General features: G+C 42.4%; 1 protein-coding gene across 16 annotated transcripts in view; it reads left to right on the top strand.

Annotated features, from left to right (window-relative positions):
• Positions 1 to 20,183, top strand: part of LOC126100846 (2-oxoglutarate dehydrogenase complex component E1-like) — a 199,304-nt gene that overhangs the window by 98,703 nt on the left and 80,418 nt on the right. The gene's annotated exons all lie outside the window — the stretch shown is intronic.

Here is a 20,183-nt window from a genome sequence, read left to right as displayed (position 1 = left end):
TAATACATTGTACATAAAATACATGGATATTGATCACCATTTTACTTATATAAAGGATATACATCCTTATTCATCATTTTACATACATAAAGGATGTACATTATTATATAAACTTGTAGGTATTCTTTTGTTGCCCACTCTACTGTTAAATTTGTATAGGTTATTTATTTCGTCATGGTTTATTGTATTAACTTAGCATAACCAAAATCACAGAGGCGGTCACGTCACACACAACCTCATGCGCTTTCCAACTCAGCAACACGCTCCCATAGAACCAGCCTAATTCAATTAAAACACACCTGGCGTGACATTTCGTCGACGTTACATAAATTATAACCACACAAATTGATCGTCACATAGCATACTAAATTGATATGACAATGTAATAAGTATTTCTATGTCAGTTGTGTAGAATAGCATTAATATCATCGAAAAATACAAAATTTTTAATCGTTAAATATTGTACAATTTCGTTTTGGCGAGATCATGCAACTTTACTGTATGATTAAATGATGATGGCATCCTCTAGGGTAAAATATTCCGGAGGTAAAATAGTCTCCAGGCGGGGACTACGCGAGTACTTCGTCATCAGGAGAAAGAAAACTGGCGTTTTACGGATCGGAGTGTGGAATGTCAGACCCCTTAATCGAGCAGGTACATTAGAAAATTTAAAAAGGGAAATGGATAGGTTAAAGTTAGATATAGTGGGAATCAGTGAAGTTCGGTGGCAGGAGGAACAATACTTTTGGTCAGGTGAATACAGGGTTATAAATACAAAATCAAATAGGGGTAATGCAGGAGGCGCTTTAATAATGAATAAAAAAATAACTAGCTCTGCAAATGACGAAGAAATTGAAGAAATAAAAGAAATTATTCAGATAGTGAAGGGAGACAAAAATTTAATAGTCATGGGTGACTGGAATTCAAGAGTAGGGAAAGGGAGAGAAGAAAACACAGTAGGTGAATTTGGTTTGGGGAAAGAAATGAAAGAGGAAGCCGTCTGGTAGAATTTTGCACAGAGCATAACTTAATCATAGGTAACACTTGGTTCAAAAATCGTGAAAGAAGGTTGTGTACATGGAAGAATCCTGGAGGTACTAGACGATATCAGATAGATAATATAATGGTAAGACAGAGGTTTAGGAACCAGGTTTTAAATTGTAAGACATTTCCAGGGGCAGATGTGGACTCTGACCACAATCTATTGGTTATGAACTGTAGATTAAAACTGAAGAAACTGCAAAAAGGTGGGAATTTAAGGAGATGGGACCTGGATAAACTGACTAAACCAGGGGTTGTACAGAGTTCCAGGGAGAGTATAAGTGAAAATTTGACAGCAATGGGGGAAAGAAATACAGTAGAAGAAGAATGGGTAGCTTTGAGGGATGAAGTAGTGAAGGCAGCAGAGGATCAAGTAGGTAAAAAGACGAGGGCTAGTAGAAATCCATGGGTAACAGAAGAAATACTGAATTTAATTGATGGAAGGAGAAAATATAAAAATGCAGTAAACGAAGCAGGTAAAAAGGAATACAAACGTCTCAAAAATGAGATCGACAGGAAGTGCAAAATGGCTAAGCAGGGGTGGCTAGAGGACAAATGTAAGGATGTAGAGGCTTATCTCACTAGGGGTAAGATAGATACTGCCTGCAGGAAAATTAGAGACCTTTGGAGAAAAGAGAACCAATTGTATGAATATCAAGAGCTCAGATGGAAACCCAGTTCTAAGCAAAGAAGGGAAAGCAGAAAGGTATAAGGAGTATATAGAGGGTCTATACAAGGGCGATGTACTTGAGGACAATATTATGGAAATGGAAGAGGATGTAGATGAAGATGAAATGGGAGATATGATACTGCGTGAAGAGTTTGACAGCGCACTGAAAGACCTGAGTCGAAACAAGGCCCCGGAAGTAGACAACATGCCATTAGAATTACCAACAGCCTTGGGAGAGCCAGTCCTGACAAAAATCTACCATCTGGTGAGCAAGATGTATGAGACCGGCGAAATACTGTCAGACTTCAAGAAGAATATAATAATTCCAATCCCAAATAAAGCAGATGTTTACAGATGTGAAAATTACCAAACTATCTGTTTAATAAGTTTAATAAGAAATAAAAACTTTTTATGGTTTGCCGATGACATTGTAATTCTGTCAGAGACAGCAAAGGGCTTGGAAGAAAAGTTGAACGGAATGGACAGTGTCTCGAAAGGAGTATATAAGATGAACATCAAAAAAAGCAAAACGAGGATAATGGAATGTAGTTGAATTAAATTGGGTGATGCTGAGAGAATTAGATTAAGAAATGAGACACTTAAAGTAGTAAAGGTGTTTTGCTATTTGGGGAGCAAAATAACTGATGATGGTCGAAGTGTAGAGGATATAAAATGTAGACTGGCAATGGCAAGGAAAGCATTTCTGAAGAAGAGGAATTTGTTAACATCGAGTATAGATTTAAGTGTCAGGAAGTCATTTCTGAAAGTATTTGTATGGAGTGTAGCCATGTATGGAAGTGAAACATGGACGATAAATAGTTTGAACAAGAAGAGAATAGAAGCTTTGGAAATGTGGTGCTACAGAAGAATGCTGAAGATTAGATGGGTAGATCACATAACTAATGAGGAGGTAATGAATAGAATTGGGAAGAAGAGGAGTTCGTGGCACAACTTGACAAGGAGGGACCGGTTGGTAGGACATGTTCTGAGGCATCAAGCGATCACCAATTTAGTATTGGAGGGCAGCATGGAGGGTAAAAATCGTAGAGGGAGACCAAGAGATGAATACGCTGAGCAGATTCAGAAGGATGTAGGTTGCAGAAGGTACTCCCAGGTTGCAGAAGGTACTGGGAGATGAAGCAGCTTGCACAGGATAGAGTAGCATGGAGAGCTGCATCAAACCAGTCTCAGGACTGAAGACAACAACAACAAACAACATGCCGTTTTATAAAATTGATAGATACTGGATTTAATAGATTAATCTGAGCCTAGTTACTATTTGTGTATGGATTGTAAGATTGAGTAAAAATTAACTAGGTATTTTTTTTTTCCTCAAGTCAGTTTGGTCGTTTAAAAGGTGTTTTAATTGAATGAGGCTGGTTCTATGGGAGTGTGTTGCTGATTTGGAAAGTTCATGAGGTTTGTGTGTGACATGTGACTGCCTCTTTGATTTTGGTTATGCTACGTTAATACAATAAACCACGGAGAAATAAATAACCTGTACAAATTTAACAGAAAGAGTGGGCAACAAAAGAATACCTACAAGTATATATAATGGTGTATATGCTTTATGTATGTAAAACGATGAATAATGATGTATATCCTTTATATAAGTAAAACGGTGATCAGTATCTATGTAATTTATGTACGATGTATTAAAAATAGGTTACGTAAAATATTATAGTGGTACAACGAGGGCACACACTATGTTTCCTAGTAAAGTCGCTGGGCGGCAATGGTGCTCCACACAGAGCAAAACAATATCTGTAATCCGTTTGCGCGCCAAAACTTACCAGTAGCAGTAAGTGACTAGTGATGGGCTAACGAACACGAGTGTCTACAGACTATGTTGTTGTATGACATATGGATATGTGTGCTCGCACTATGTAACGACGTCACAAATGTAATTAATAGTAATGACGACAACATATAAATATGTCAGCTCTTTTTAAGTTGACATGGTGTAAAGCCACAAAAATGTAAGTAACATGCTTACACAATTACATTTTTCATTCTGTGTAATCGGCCAAATATCAAGATACACAAAGATTTTGTTAAATAATTTATAAACATTCTTTGTTTTTCAGCTGCGCTTGATAATGGCCTAAGGCCGAAATTGCATTTGTGAAATAAAGAAAGTGTTACAATCACTGGCGTAAAAATGATGTCTTTTATAAAGTTCTACATGACTGTGAATCCCAGGTATAAAAACTTTAAGATGCATGGCATTTTAATTTTCTGTACTATGAACTCTATTTGCAACGTATTTTGCAGACAGCATCTACGTATGGCACTGAATGTACCTCAAAATTCTATCATTGTACAACACACAGTCCAGGAAGTATGACATCATAAAAACATTGAGATGCAAAAAAACTAGCTTTTGTTTAAAACTGAGCACAACTTCGCCAGACTATATTCAATCCAGTGTTTGATAATGAGAGCACTTAGTGATTTCCAACAAACCTTAAGCATAACTTCAAACCTTTTCTTGCCTACAGACTGAATGTCAAATATATAACAGGCTATTTAATCATATATCTAAAAACAAAGATGATGTGACTTACCAAACGAAAGTGCTGGCAGGTCAATAGACACACAAACAAACACAAACATACACACAAAATTCAAGCTTTCGAAACCAATGGTTGCTTCGTCAGGAAAGAGGGAAGGAGAGGGAAAGACAAAAGGATGTGGGTTTTAAGGGAGAGGCTTAGGAGTCATTCCAATCCCGGGAGCGGAAAGACTTACCTTAGGGGGAAAAAAGGACAGGTATACACTCGCGCGCGCACACACACACACACACACACACACACACACACACACACACACACACACATCCATCCGCACATACAGACACAAGCAGACATTTGTAAAGGCAAAGAGTTTTGGCAGAGATGTCAGTCGAGGCGGAAGTACAGAGGCAAAGATGTTGTTGAAAGACAGGTGAGGTATGAGTGGCGGCAAATTGAAATTAGAAATTAGCGGAGATTGAGGCCTGGCGGATAACGAGAAGAGAGGATATACTGAAGGGCAAGTTCCCATCTCCGGAGTTCTGACAGGTTGGTGTTAGTGGGAAGTATCCAGATAACACGGACGGTGTAACACTGTGCCAAGATGTGCTGGCCGTGCACCAAGGCATTGTTTAGCCACAGGGTGATCCTCATTACCAACAACCACTGTCTGCCTGTGTTCATTCATGCGAATGGACAGTTTGTTGCTGGTCATTCCCACAAAGAAGGCTTCACAGTGTAGGCAGGTCAGTTGGTACATCACGTGGGTGCTATCACACGTGGCTCTGCCTTTGATCGTGTACGCCTTCCAGGTTACAGGACTGGAGTAGGTGGTGGTGGGAGGGTGCATGGGACAGGTTTTACACCGGGGACGGTTACAAGGGTAGGATCCAGAGGGTAGGGAAGGTGGTTTGGGGATTTCATAGGGATGAACTAAGAGGTTACGAAGGTTAGGTGGACGGCGGAAAGACACTCTTGGTGGAGTGGGGAGGATTTCATGAAGGATGGAACTCATTTCAGGGCAGGATTTGAGGAAGTCGTATCCCTGCTGGAGAGCCACATTCAGAGTCTGATCCAGTCCTGGAAAGTATCCTGTCACAAGTGGGGCACTGTTGGGGTTCTTCTGTGGGAGGTTCTGGGTTTGAGGAGATGAGGAAGTGGCTCTGGTTGTTTGCTTCTGTACCAGGTCGGGAGGGTAGCTGCGGGATGCGAAAGTTGTTTTCAGGTTATTGGTGTAATGGTTCAGGGATTCCGGACTGGAGCAGATTTGTTTGCCATGAAGACCTAGGCTGTAGGGAAGGGACCGTTTGATGTGGAATGGGTGGCAGTTGTCATAATGGAGGTACTGTTGCTTGTTGGTGGGTTTGATGTGGACGTACGTGTGAAGCTGGCCATTGGACAGGTGGAGGTCAACGTCAAGGAAAGTGGCATGGGATTTGGAGTAGGACCAGGTGAATCTGATGCAACCAAAGGAGTTGAGGTTGGAGAGGAAATTCTGGAGTTCCTCTTCACTGTGAGTCCAGATCATAAAAATGTCATCAATAAATCTGTACCAAACTTTGGGTTGGCAGGCCTGGGTAACCAAGAAGGCTTCCTCTAAGCGACCCACGAATAGGTTGGCGTACGAGGGGGCCATCCTGGTACCCATGGCTGTTCCCTTTAATTGTTGGTATGTCTGGCCTTCGAAAGTGAAGAAGTTGTGGGTCAGGATGAAGCTGGCTAAGGTAATGAGGAAAGAGGTTTTAGGTAGGGTGGCAGGTGATCGGCGTGAAAGGAAGTGCTCCATCGCAGCGAGGCCCTGGATGTGCGGAATATTTGTGTATAAGGAAGACTATTTAATCAGAAGTTTGAAGCTGTTTTATACATGGGAGTACAATTCAAAGGCTCTGGGTTTACTGGTTGTTGACGTAATGAGTAACAGTATTGAATAAAACAGGTAACTGGACATCATACAGAGATCTGTTTATGAATCATAGAATTCTTACTCTCTTTTCTCAGTACATTTACACCTTTTGGCTTTTGATACTTGCAGTAAAAATGCTTCACCTGAACTCTTAATTTGCTTCATCGCAATTAAAGGCACAAAACTAATTTTAATGTAGAGTTTACGTCCTCGTCTACAGTTAAAGATCGAATAGTGTGTTATGGCACAAAGGTATTAGACATGCTCCCATCTGACATGAAACAATAAATTGGAAATCTGTACTAGTTCAAAAGAAAATTGGAAGCATCACTTTCACAAATTATCTGATAATTTAGATTGAGGGGTTGAAATTTTGTATGGCAAGTAGTAGTGCTTTATAAACAGGACTCTATTGTTACAGATATAGGTAACTGTTTTCTTTGTGAAATATGTATGTACTCATGTAAATATTAAACTAACAATAAAAGATCAATGATAACTAATTAAATAACTGAGGAAACAGCAGCTCTCTTTACAGTAATGGCTTAACTACCAGTTGATGAGGTTATATTCAGTTGGCATAAGCACAGATAGTATGACGAATTATATTAGTAGTTTATTCATATTTTAAAAGTTGATTCTCTTTTGTTAACGTTTGCCATGACTCCTTCCACTTCTGCAAAGATCTTCTTCCTTGATGGGTTCTATGGAGCACAGTGGACAAATTTATGCCGCAGGAGCTTTCGTCACAGGAGGAAGTTTGCAGATCCATGAACGGGGAAAACAAAAAGAAATTGTGTTAGAAAGGAACATACTTTAACCACCTTCATTTATCTCTCAGTGCAGATAAATCTTGGCAATATAAACTAACATCTGTATCTATGTAGACACACTGCAAGCCAAAGTGAAGTGCACAACAGAGGCTACTTAACACGGTACCACATGTTAGTTTCTTCTTATCTCGATTTTATGTGGGAAACGGGAAAAATAACTGCTTAAATGCCTCTTCAGTCTTCACGGTCTCTATAAGAGTGAAAATTTAAAAATTCAAGAATGTAACTATACTATTTGCTTAGTACTGGTTCCCGAAATTTTGTAACTACGCCTTTGTGGAACAGTTCGTATCTATCTTCTAGAGTTTACCAACTGGTCTGTGATGCACAAGAGTCAAACCAACCTCTGACCATTCATACCACTCTTCTTTGTATACATTAAGTATGCCTTTTTACTTCTGTTTGATAACACTACACTGAAGTGCCAAAGAATCTAATATAGGCATGCGTATTCAAATACAGAGGTATGTAAATAGGCAAAATAACAGTGTTACAGTCGCTGACGATTATATATGGCAAAAAGTGTCTTGCACAGTTGTTAGGTCAGTTACTGCTGCTAAAATGGCAGGTTGTCAAGATCTAAGTCAGTTTGAATGTTGTTTTATAGTCAGTGCATGAGCGATGAGACGCGACCATTTCACGAGTGTACTGTGAATATCAGGAATCCGGTAAAACATCAAATCTTGGACATTTTTGTGGCTGGAAAACTATGCTGAAAGAATGGGACCAATGATGACTGAAGAGAATTGTTCATGGCAGAAGTGCAACCCTTTCAAAAATTATGGAGATAACCTCATGAATCTGTGGGCCCTGCTTGTCAGCAGGGGACTGTTCAAGCTGGTGGAGGCTCTCTAATGGTATAGGGCACATGCAGTTGGAGTGACGTGGAACCCCTGATATGTATAGATACGTCTCTGACAAGTGACACGTATGTAAGCATGCTGTCTGATCACCTGCATCCATTCATGTCCATTGTGCATTGTGACAGACTAGGGAAATTACAGCAGGACAATGTGACACCTCACATATCCAGAATTGCTACAGAGAGGCTCCAGGAACACTCTTCTTAGTTTAAACACTTCCATTGGCCACCAAACACTCTATACATGGACATTATTGAGCATATCTGGGATGTCTTGCAACGTGCTGTTCAGAAGAGACCTCCATTGTCTCGTACTCTTACGAATTTATGGATATCCATGCAGGATTCATGGTATCGATTCCCTCCAGCACTACTTCAGACATTAATCGAGCCCATGCCATGTTGTGTTGTTGCACTTCTGCGTGCTCACAGGGGCTTTACACAATATTTGGCAGGTATACCAGTTTCTCCAGCTTTTCAGTGTATAATAAGACTGAAAAAACATATAACTGACATAATGGACTGTTGCTGTTGTTATTGAAAAGACAATAGGTGAAATTAACAATGAAGTGACACAATCACATTTATATTTAGGGAGGTCGACCTTAACTACATGATATATATGAAAAAACAAATTGGACATAAGAGTACAGATTTCTTGTGGTGCTTTTGGTGAAGTAAATAGTGTTTGTGGAACTACATTTCCAATGTGACTGAAAGGGAAAATTGACAGTGCGTGTTACCAGTTCTTAACTACGGCACGGACTTTTTTCAAACTAAGGATACCTTATTGCGCAGTGTAGAAATATATGCTCAGAATTGCTAAGAGAGGGAGAAAGGCACACAAATGAGTGAAGAAAAAACTGGAGTGTAAGGTCTAATTTTGAATGTAATGAAAATGAAATGGAGTAGGCAGTACATTGAACTAGACGAATGGCGGATAATGTATCAGGAATGTAGTTTGCTACTTTCCAAGAGACAAAAGATGGAGATGACTAGCTAATGGGAGATAGGCAGATAAAATTGGAAAATGTGCTGGGGCAAAATGGATGCTATGGGTGAGTATTAAGGAGGTCTTCATCCAGCAGCAGATGTCAAACAGGCGATGACAATGACATTAGTGTGTGTTATGTTTTTTCCATCAAATGTTTCTACAGATTGTAACTATAAATATTATTCTCTATAACAGTAATGGAATTTCCTGGTTGAAAAGCCCCTTACCTGTAGTGGACTGATGTGTGGAGCATTGAAACACACAACAGAAAACAATGTTCACACTAGCTTTCGAACTTTGGCCTTTTTCTAGGAAAAGTACACAGATGCGCACACACACAACTGTTCAGACATCCAAATACACACTGCAATGGCCAATGCAAGAATGATAATGGGGAGAGAGAGAGAGAGAGAGAGAGAGAGAGAGAGAGAGAGAGTGTGTCTGTGTGTGTGTGTGTGTGTGTGTGTGTGTGTGTTTGTTTGTTTGTTTTTATACTAGAAACAGAGAAGAGAGTTTCTTGTTGTGGGTTTCTATGCTCTGGTCAGCTTTGGGTAAGTGATCATCTTGTCTTCTTTTATGCCTTTTATTCTTGATACTGACTCTACTGTAAGTTGACCACAATATTATTGCACCTGGGAGTGAGATCGCTTTGGTCTGCTTATGATGAGTTTGCATGTAATTCAAGTTGGCAATATATGCACAACTGACCTGAAAGCTTTGACAATGCAATGCATTTTCCTTAGTGACCACTGTACTTGCATACTGTAACATCATTGGGTGTTTCAAATAACAGCCTAGTTCAATAATATCATGTTTTAGTAATATATGTAAGATGTAGTCAATCAACACGTTGTTTCTTCTGTTAATGTACATTCTGTTAAATTTTTTGTATGGACTGAGATACTAAGCATGGAAATATGCAAGACTTCCTGGACAGTGACACCTCTCTTCACATGTGACTGCATCACCCAAAAACAGCCATTGTAAATAGATGATGACTTTCATTCTTCCATGACAGATACAAACTACTGCTTTCCCTTCTGACATCGTATCTGCATTGAGGAAGACATTTTGTGTTCTGCAGTAAAAATTCCTAAATACAGTTGCTTATTAGAGACTAATTTTCTGTAAGTTTAAGTATGCTTCACTGTAAAATTGAGACAAATTGCTGACCAATATGACCCTTCAGGTAGTAACCATCACACACACACACACACACACACACACACACACACACACACACACACACACTCGGAGAGGAGGAAACAAGTAATATGTTGGTGGTGATCTGTTCGGGCACCATGGCATGCCACCTTTTCAGCCTTTTTCAAAATACTGATACCATTTGTAAACCCATGGTTTACTCGTAGCAGACTCACCAAGAGCATTCTTTAACATTTCTAAAATTTTACCGTACTTTATTGTGTTCTTCCTCCAAAATTTAATACAGATTTTTTGACCAGCTGTTATACAAAATAATTAATTTCTGATATTGCCAAAACACTTGTAAACATTTTGTCAGCCATCAATAGACTAAATGTCTGACATGCAGAATCACAAAATTACAATTACAATAACACACTTTGTAGTATAGATCCAATTGGTATGGTTCTACTGTAGAGCATGTTCAGCAAATGGGTACTGGGGGAGGAGAAGAGTAGTGTTTAACATCCTTTTGACAATGAGGTCATTAGAGATAGAGCAAAAGCTCGGATTAGGGAAGGATGGAGGAGAAAGCAGCCGTGCCCTTTCAAGGGAACCACCCCAGCATTTGCCTTAAGCAGTTTAGGGAAACAGTGTAAAACCTAAATCAGGATGGCTGGATGCAGGTTTCAAACTGTCCTGGGTATGGGGTTTCTCCAAGACAGACTGTTCTGTGTCCATTCATGTACAGAGCCAGTTTATTGGTGGTCAGTTCCTAAATAAAATAGTGCAGTGGACACATGTTAGTTGTTAAATGTGTGTGATTTAACAAGTCTTTCTGCCTTTGGTTTTCTAGGATATGCAAATTCCCAACATACTGTTGATTTTTAAGTGACCAATACAGTAAGAAAATACAAAAAAATGGCCAGATGCAAGTAGAACTTTGTCTGTATAGACAGTTCACGTGTTCCCAGAAGTGAGAATCTCAACAATTTTTGTCTGTTATTGACATTGATACTGGTAACATGTTGGCCCTGGGACTTTTGGCTTTACTTGTACTATTAAACCATGCTTCTTCCAAATTTCATGATTCTAGGTCAGCAGAAAGTACAGTACAGATTTCAATGAGTGACTTTGCAAGTATCGTAATGCGTGACATAAAGGACTGTATCTTGTGTTTCCATTGACTTTCAAGGGAAACATCCAATCGCACCCAATTATTATTATTATTATTATTATTATTTACATTTGTATTGACCAACTAGGATCATGTTAACAACTTCAGTTCCTCTTCTTTCTTTGTTGTTGTTGTTTTTGTTGTTTCTTAGTTTTCCAGTATTCCCTCGTTTTCTCCCCATGAAGTCTCTCCCTTTCTTCTGTCCATGTTGTTCCCGATTTTTTATTTCTTCTGCTTTGAAAGCGTTCCAAATTTAGTATATTACTTCTAAAAAGTTTCTTTCTGTTATTTCTTATTTTTTGATGTTTTTTCTTCCTAGATCTTTCCTTACTTCTGTAATCCATGCTGTTGTCGATTTCTTCTTCCAGAAATATAGGCGTATTTGTTTTGTTAGTCTATTTCCATCCATTCGGTAAAGGTGTCCGAAAAAGGTTAATCTTTGTTTGGCCATTACTTCAGATATTTTCTCCATTTTTGTAGATCTCCTCATTACTTCTTATTTTTCAACCATCTACAGTTTTTATTGTGCCCATTATTTTTCTGATATTCCTTCTTTCCAGAACCTCTAGTCTGTCCATCTTATAATTAATCGTTAGGCGTTCCGATCCATATAAACTTTCTGGTCGTACCACTGTGATGTACACTCCTGGAAATGGAAAAAAGAACACAGACACCGGTGTGTCAGACCCACCACACTTGCTCCGGACACTGCGAGAGGGCTGTACAAGCAATGATCACACGCACGGCACAGCGGACACACCAGGAACCGCGGTGTTGGCCGTCGAATGGCGTTAGCTGCGCAGCATTTGTGCACCGCCGCCGTCAGTGTCAGCCAGTTTGCCGTGGCATACGGAGCTCCATCGCAGTCTTTAACACTGGTAGCATGCCGTGACAGCGTGGACGTGAACCGTATGTGCAGTTGACGGACTTTGAGCGAGGGCGTATAGTGGGCATGCAGGAGGCCGGGTGGACGTACCGCCGAATTGCTCAACACGTGGGGCGTGAGGTCTCCACAGTACATCGATGTTGTCGCCAGTGGTCGGCGGAAGATGCACGTGCCCGTCGACCTGGGACCGGACCGCAGCGACGCACGGATGCACGCCAAGACCGTAGGATCCTACGCAGTGCCGTAGGGGACCGCACCGCCACTTCCCAGCAAATTAGGGACACTGTTGCTCCTGGGGTATCGGCGAGGACCATTCGCAACCGTCTCCGTGAAGCTGGGCTACGGTCCCGCACACCGTTAGGCCGTCTTCCGCTCACGCCTCAACATCGTACAGCCCGCCTCCAGTGGTGTCGCGACAGGCGTGAATGGAGGGACAAATGGAGACGTGTCATCTTCAGCGATGAGTTGCTTCTGCCTTGGTGTCAATGATGGTCGTATGCGTGTTTGGCGCCGTGCAGGTGAGCGCCACAATCAGGACTGCATACGACCGAGGCACACAGGGCCAACACCCGGCATCATGGTGTGGGGAGCGATCTCCTACACTGGCCGTACACCACTGGTGATCGTCGAGGGGACACTGAATAGTGCACGGTACATCCAAACCGTCATCGAACCCATCGTTCTACCATTCCTAGACCGGCAAGGGAACTTGCTGTTCCAACAGGACAATGCACGTCCGCATGTATTCCGTGCCACCCAACATGCTCTAGAAGGTGTAAGTCAACTACCCTGGCCAGCAAGATCTCCGGATCTGTCCCCCATTGAGCATGTTTGGGACTGGATGAAGCGCCGTCTCACGCGGTCTGCACGTCCAGCGCGAACGCTGGTCCAACTGAGGCACCAGGTGGAAATGGCATGGCAAGCCGTTCCACAGGACTACATCCAGCATCTCTACGATCGTCTCCATGGGAGAATAGCAGCCTGCATTGCTGCGAAAGGTGGATATACACTGTACTAGTGCCGACATTGTGCATGCTCTGTTGCCTGTGTCTATGTGCCTGTGGTTCTGTCAGTGTGATCATGTGATGTATCTGACCCCAGGAATGTGTCAATAAAGTTTCCCCTTCCTGGGACAATGAATTCATGGTGTTCTTATTTCAATTTCCAGGAGTGTAGTTTTTTAGTTTTGTTTTTTTAGATATACATTTCTTGTTGTAAATATTTTTGGTCAGACCATATGCTCTTTCCATTTTATTAACTCTTGCAGATTTTTTAGTCCATTCTGTTGTATAGTCTCTCCAGGATATTTAAATTTATTTACTTGCTCTATTTTACCTATTTATGTTTCTATGAATTTTGGCACATTTTTTTATATTTCTCATGAATTTTGTTTTTTGAGCTGAAATTTTGAGACCAGTTTTGTCTAACATCAGTTTTTGTTTCAAATGGCTTCTTCACACTCCTCATTCCACCATGTCTTCTTTTTATTCTTGGCTAACCCTAAAGTTTTCTTTGCTGCTTGAGTTATTTGTTCCCTGTTGCTCCTGCACCACCTACTTCAGGAGCAACACTCCCCCACAACCATCGGGGATGTCCGTCCCCACTTCTAAGCTGGAGAAGCTCAGACAAAATGGATATAGACAGCTCAGGCAAAAAGTCGGTGACTGCAGGTGACCCTGAGGCATAAACTGCCTCATTGAATGTTGCATGCCTTCCCAGTCTCATGATGATGTCATCCTCCAGTGGAATTGCGGCTGTTAAGCTTTACACCTGCTTTGGGCATTGCCCTCCAGGAAACCCCTGCCCTCCGCGGCTATAAGAGATACTACAGGAAGCATAGCGACTGTAATCGAGTGTCAGGTGGAGTTTGCGTTTGTCATAAATTCAGTCTGTAGTGAACCTGTGCCCCTCAAACCCCTCTTGAAGCTGTGGCTGTCAGAATAAGGACGGCGCAGGAAATAACTGTCTGCAGTGTATATTAGGTACAATGGTACATTTGTATCATGTATATGTAATCACATATGTATATATGACTGTACTAAACTTGTAAAAAAATGCTATGACGTTTGCAAAAGACACCAGTTGGTGTCTCCATGCAAAAAAATACAATAAATAAAAAAAAAAAATCTTCCTAAACCTTTCCTTTTGGGAGATTTAAACACCCACAACCCCTTGTGGGATGGAAACGTGCTTATTGGCCGAGGCAGAGATGTCGAAACTTTACTGTCTCAGTTCGATCTCTGCCTCTTAAATACTGGGACCGCCACACATTTCAGTGTGGCTCGAGGTATTTACTCCGCCATTGATTTATCAATTTGCAGCCCAGGACTTCTCCCATCTATCCACTGGAGAGCACATGATGACCTGTGTGATAGTGACCACTTTCCCATCTTCCTGTCACTGCCCCGGCATCAAGCCCACGGACGGCTGCCCAGATGGGCTTTAAACAAGGCGTACTGGGAAAACTTTCACCTCTGGTGTCACCATTGACTCTCCCCTGCACGGGAACATCGTCGTAAGCAACACCCTTCCTTGGAGCGCCTAATGTGCCAGCTCCGTGCTCGCGTTTACCAACTTATCAAACGACGGAAGCAGCAGGAGTGTTAGGAAAGAGGTCAAATGTGATTTTGGGTACCAGACCCCAACAGGTGTTCCCGGTGTTAACATAACTGGCGTGTTATCTGCCGACACAGATGTGATTGCTGAGCACTTTGCTGAGCACTGTGCTTGAGCCTCTGTGTCGGAGAATTACCCCCCAGCCTTTTGCACTCTCAAACAGTGGCTGGAAGGGAAAGTCCCCTCGTTTACTACATGCCACAGTGAATCCTATGATGCCCCATTTACAGAGTGAGAGCTCCTCAGTGCCCTTGCACAGAGCCCCGACACAGCTCCTTTACCAGATCAGATCCACAGTCAGATGATTAAACACCTCTCTTCTGACTACAAGCGACATCTCCTCGTCATCTTCAACCGGATCCAGTGCGATGGTGTCTTTCCATTGCAATGGTGGGAGAGCACCATCATTCTGGTGCTCAAACCCGGTAAAAACCCACTTTATGTGGATAGCTATAGGCCCATCAGCCTCACCAACATTCTTTGTAAACTGCTGGAACATATGGTGTGTCGATGGGTGTGTTGGGTCCTGGAGTCGCGTGGCCTACTGGCTCCATGTCAGAGCGGCTTCTTTCAGGGTCGCTCTACCACTGATAATCTTGTGTCCCTGGAGTCTGTCATCCGAACAGCCTTTTCCAGATGCCAACACCAGGTTGCCGTCTTTTTTTATTTACGAAATGTGCATGACACGACCTGGCGAAATCATATCTTTGCCACATTACACGAGTGGGGTCTCCGAGGTCCACTCCCGATTTTCATCCACAATTTCCTGTCACTTCGTACTTTCCATTCCAAGTTGGTGCCTCCATAGTTATCCCCATATTCAGGTAATAGGGTCCTGCAGGTATCTGTATTGAGTGTCTCTCTATTTTTAGTGCCCATTAATGGTCTAGCAGCAGCTGTAGGGCCGTCTGTCTCACCTTCTCTATATGCAGACGACTTCTGCATTTCATACTGCTCCACCAATACTGGTGTTGCTGAGCGGTGCCTACAGGGAGCCATCCACAAAACACAGTCATGGACTCTAGCCCATGGTTTCCAGTTTTCCACCGCAAAGTCGAGTGTTATGCACTTCTGTCAGCGTCATACCGTTCATTCAGAACCAGAACTTTACCTTAATGATGATTCACTCACTGTAGTGGAAACATAACGATTCTTAGGACTGGATTTCGACACCCAATTGACCTGGCTTCCTCACCTTCATCAGCTTAAGTGGAAGTGCTGGCAGCACCTCAATACCCTCTGCTGCCTGAGCAACACCAACTGTTCATTTTTGGAACACAACCTACGACCAGCTTAGAGACAGAAGTGATGACTCTTTCTGCAGGACCTGACCATAATTTTGCAGGACAATGCTCAAGCACGTACAGTGCAAGCTGTTACAGATTTGTTTGACTGATGGGGCTGCTATGTCCTATACCACCTACTGCAGTCCCCTGACTTAAGCCCTCGTAAGTTCTATTCAGTTTCTAAACTGAAGGAAACACTTCATGGCATTCGCTTCAGAACTGCTACAAATTCGTCGGGCAATAGATTGCGCCACTCGAACTATCAACACAACTGGCACAGCTAAGAGTATCCTAAGATTTCCAAATCGCTGGCAACGGGTTATACTCAATGCTGGTGACTAGTTCAAAGGTCAGTAAAACTTTGAAACACTTATCTATTTTGTACAAGCTGTAAATAAATAGTTACCACTATTAAAGTGCCAACCGTCGTAAAAAGCTGACCAGTGATTGCAGCGGAGCTGATATATGACGTGACTGCTTTCACAAGTGGGCTGGCTTCTGATGGAGTAGGATTAGCCAGTGACAGGACTGGAATAGGAACTACTGGGCCAATAGATTGGCAGGTCTTGTGTCTGGGTCTTGATATGTTCCCTGTGACAAGGGGTTGGAATTGGGTGTGGCATAGGGACTAAGATGATAGGAAGGTTGGGTGGGTGATGGAAGATGACTTTAGGAGGGGTGGGAATGATCTTGGGAAGGACATTAGTCATTTCATCATTTCAGGGCATATAATCAAAGCCGTGGCAAAGGATATCATTAAGTTGTCCCAGTCTGAGGTGTATTGAGTGATGAAGGGGTGCTCCTTTGTACTTGGTTCATAGGAGTGTCTGAGAATTGGATGTGTGGCGACATAGGACAGGAAAGGTGTTTGCAGACTAGGTATGGGGAATAGTGCCTGTCTGTGAAGGCCTTTGTGAGACCTTCAGATGCTGATCAAGGGAGTTCATCTCATTGCTGATTCACTCTCCATGGGTGGCCAGGCTGTATGTGAGGGATTTTTTGGCGTAGGGACAGATGACAGCTGTCAAAATGCAGATACTGTTGGTGGTTGGTGGGTTTAATGTGAACAGAGGTGTGGATGGAGCCATGAGAGAGGTAGTGGTGAACGTGGAGGTAGGTAACACACTGTGTTGAGGAGGACCAAGTGAAGCAGATGGGAGAGAAAGTGTTGAGGTTGTGAAGGAATGATGACAGGGTGTCTTGTCCCTCAGCCCAAATCATGAAGATGTCAGTGAACCTGAAGCAGACCAGGTATTTGGGGTTTTGGAAGCCTAGGAAGTTTTCTTGTTTTTCTTGTATATGACCCATAAACAGGTTGTGTAGGAGGGTGTCATGCTGGGGCCTATGGCTATGCCATGGGTTTGTTTGTATATCTCCCTTCCAAGGAGAAGAAGTTGTGCGTGAGGATGAAGATAGTAAGGTGTGTGAGGAGTGAGGTTGTGGGTTTGCAGTCTGAAGGATGTTGGAAGAGGTAGTTTTCAGTAGTGGTAAGGCCATGGGCCTGAAGGATGTCAGTATATGGGGAAGTGGCATCAATGGTGACGAGTAGCGATCCAGAGGTAAAGGGGTGGGGATGGCAGAGTGTCAGTGAAGGAAGTGGTTGGTGTCTGTGACTTGAGAGACTAGATTTCGGTCAGTAGATTGGAGGTCTTGGTCAATGAGGGCAAAAATCCTTTCAGTGGGAACACAATAAGCAGCTGTAGTGGGGCCATCCACGATTGTTGGGTTTGTGGATTTTGGGGAGCATGTAGAATTTGGGTATGTGGATTGTCATAGGGGTGAGAAGGGAGAGGGATTCAGGTTAGAGGTTTTGCGAAAGGCCTGAAGCAGGGATTGGAAATTATGTTGGACTTCTGGGATGGGATCATTCTGGCATTGTTTATAAGTTGAGTCGTCAGACAACTAGCAGTGGCCTTCCTCCAGGTGGCCATTGCGATCCATAGCGACTGTGGTGGAAATTGTGTCTGTAGCAGGGTGATCGGATCATGGTCTGTTTTGAGGCTGTTTGTGGCTGTCCTTCGTTCTGCTGAAAGGTTGGCATTCTTAGGAAGGGTCCTGGGGAAGGATGATGTGGCCAAGTTGGAAGTAAGAATTTCCTGGAGTATGACCAGTGGCTGGTTATTTGGGAGGAGGATGGATCACTGTTGGATGGTGGCACGAACTGGGAGAGGCCGGGGTTGGTATTGGGATAGGTTGGCTTTGATTGGAGGGATTAGTGGCAAAGAAATGTTCCCATTGCAGGGATTGTGAGAAGGAGAGTTGATATTTGACAACAACACGGTTAAATTTGGATGTGGGCTTTAAGGTGAAGCCTTTGGATAGGATTGAAATTTCTGTGGGGCTGAGGATTTTGGTTTGTTGTGGCTCTGGGTTTGGTGAAGTATTGTTAGGGAATTTTGAAAGATGTGGCAAGTGAAAAAGGTCAGCTAGGCAGGGTCTGGGTGGTATGAGGGATTGACGAGAAGCAACACTGTGGTTATGAAGGGGGTTGGATACTAGTGCCCCAAGGCGGCAGTCTGATATCAGTTAGCTGGATAGCGTACGGAAGTTTATGAAGTTGTAGGGGTTTCACAGTAGTAGTATCTTGAGGAGGAAGCAGAGGTGGGTCTGGGATGCCTGTGCCATGGGGATTTATTTTTTTTTTTTTTTTTTTTTTTATTTTTTTTTTTTTTTTTTTTTGTGTGTGTGTGTGAGGGGTAAGGACTGGCAGAATCTGAAAAGGTGAAGGTCATTGTAAAAGGAGAGGTAGGATCCAGAGAAAGCAATTTTTACAGTTAGGCAATTGGAAGGGATTCCATGGTTTAGGCAGCATGTAAAAATCATTATGTGAGACAGAGTTTTAACCAGGGAAAGGGATAGATTTATGAGCTGGAGCCGTAGTCCATTGCGGTACGGATGGAGTTGGGGAAGTGGGTAATGACTAGGAAATGGGCAAATGAAGGCATTTGTGGTTGTGAGGGGAGCTGGATAACAGAAAATAGTGTAAAAATGTGTACATTTATCAACAAATAACTAAAACCCATACAAAAAGTATGAGAAAAAGGATGGAATGGATGCGTTATGGAAGTATGCACATGATATAAGGGTGTGGCACATGTAGGTGTGGAAAATAACATGCAAAAATAAGCAAAATGTAGGAGGAAGTGTGATCAGTAGTAATAATTATGGGTGGGAAGAATTTGGGTCATGAGATGCTGCATCAGCAATCATCACAGTCACATAACCGTGTGTTGTGTGTGGATGAGACCATAGCTGCAGTGTGGCTCGAAGTTGTAGCTTGTGCGGTTTGGAATGCAATAAAATAACTAAGGAAAATAGTTCAAATGGCTCTGAGCACTATGGGACTTAACATCTATGGTCATCAGTCCCCTAGAACTTAGAACTACTTAAACCTAACTAACCTAAGGACATCACACAACACCCAGTCATCACGAGGCAGAGAAAATCCCTGACCCCGCCGGGAATCGAACCCGGGCGTGGGAAGCGAGAACGCTACCGCAGGGCCACGAGCTGTGGACAACTAAGGAAAGAATCAGTACAATAATGCTTTAAAGAATAGTGACAAAGGAAAATCACTGAGGTGTGGGATGGAAGGAAAGCTTTAGGGTGAAATGAAACAATAGAAAATCCAGGTTGGAATATCAACAATATTGTGAAAAGGATAGGTTGCTACTCACCATGCAGTTGAGTTGTAGATAGGCACAACAAAAGGACTATTATGCATTGAGCTTTCTTCAAAAAGGAAAGCATTCACACAAGCAAGCACACCCCATGCTCACATGACCACTATTTCTGGCTGCTCTGGCAGTCTGGGCAGAATACAATCCTGCCACATCAGTGGTATTTTCCTATAAGAGATAGTATTGTAAACACATTGCCGATATCTGTAGCTGTGCATTGCCTGTAGTTTGGCATGCTCTTTGCATTATTATTATTATTATTATTATTATTATTATTATTATTATTATTGTCTTTTCTTATGTAAAGCATGTGAGAAGCGCCGGCCGGTGTGGCCGTGCGGTTAAAGACGCTTCAGTCTGGAACCGCGTGACCGCTACGGTCGCAGGTTCGAATCCTGCCTCGGGCATGGATGTGTGTGATGTCCGTAGGTTAGTTAGGTTTAAGTAGTTCTAAATTCTAGGGGACTGATGACCACCGATGTTAAGTCCCATAGTGCTCAGAGCCATTTGAAGCATGTGAGAAAGACTCGAAAGTTTGTACGGAAAAACTCTAACTGACAATTATTGTAACTGAGTATA

The sequence above is a fragment of the Schistocerca cancellata genome, chromosome 9, assembly GCF_023864275.1.
Source record: "Schistocerca cancellata isolate TAMUIC-IGC-003103 chromosome 9, iqSchCanc2.1, whole genome shotgun sequence".
Lineage (NCBI taxonomy): Eukaryota > Metazoa > Arthropoda > Insecta > Orthoptera > Acrididae > Schistocerca > Schistocerca cancellata.
The sequence above is the reverse complement of the archived record's forward strand: the minus strand, read 5'-3'. Positions and strand labels throughout refer to the sequence as shown.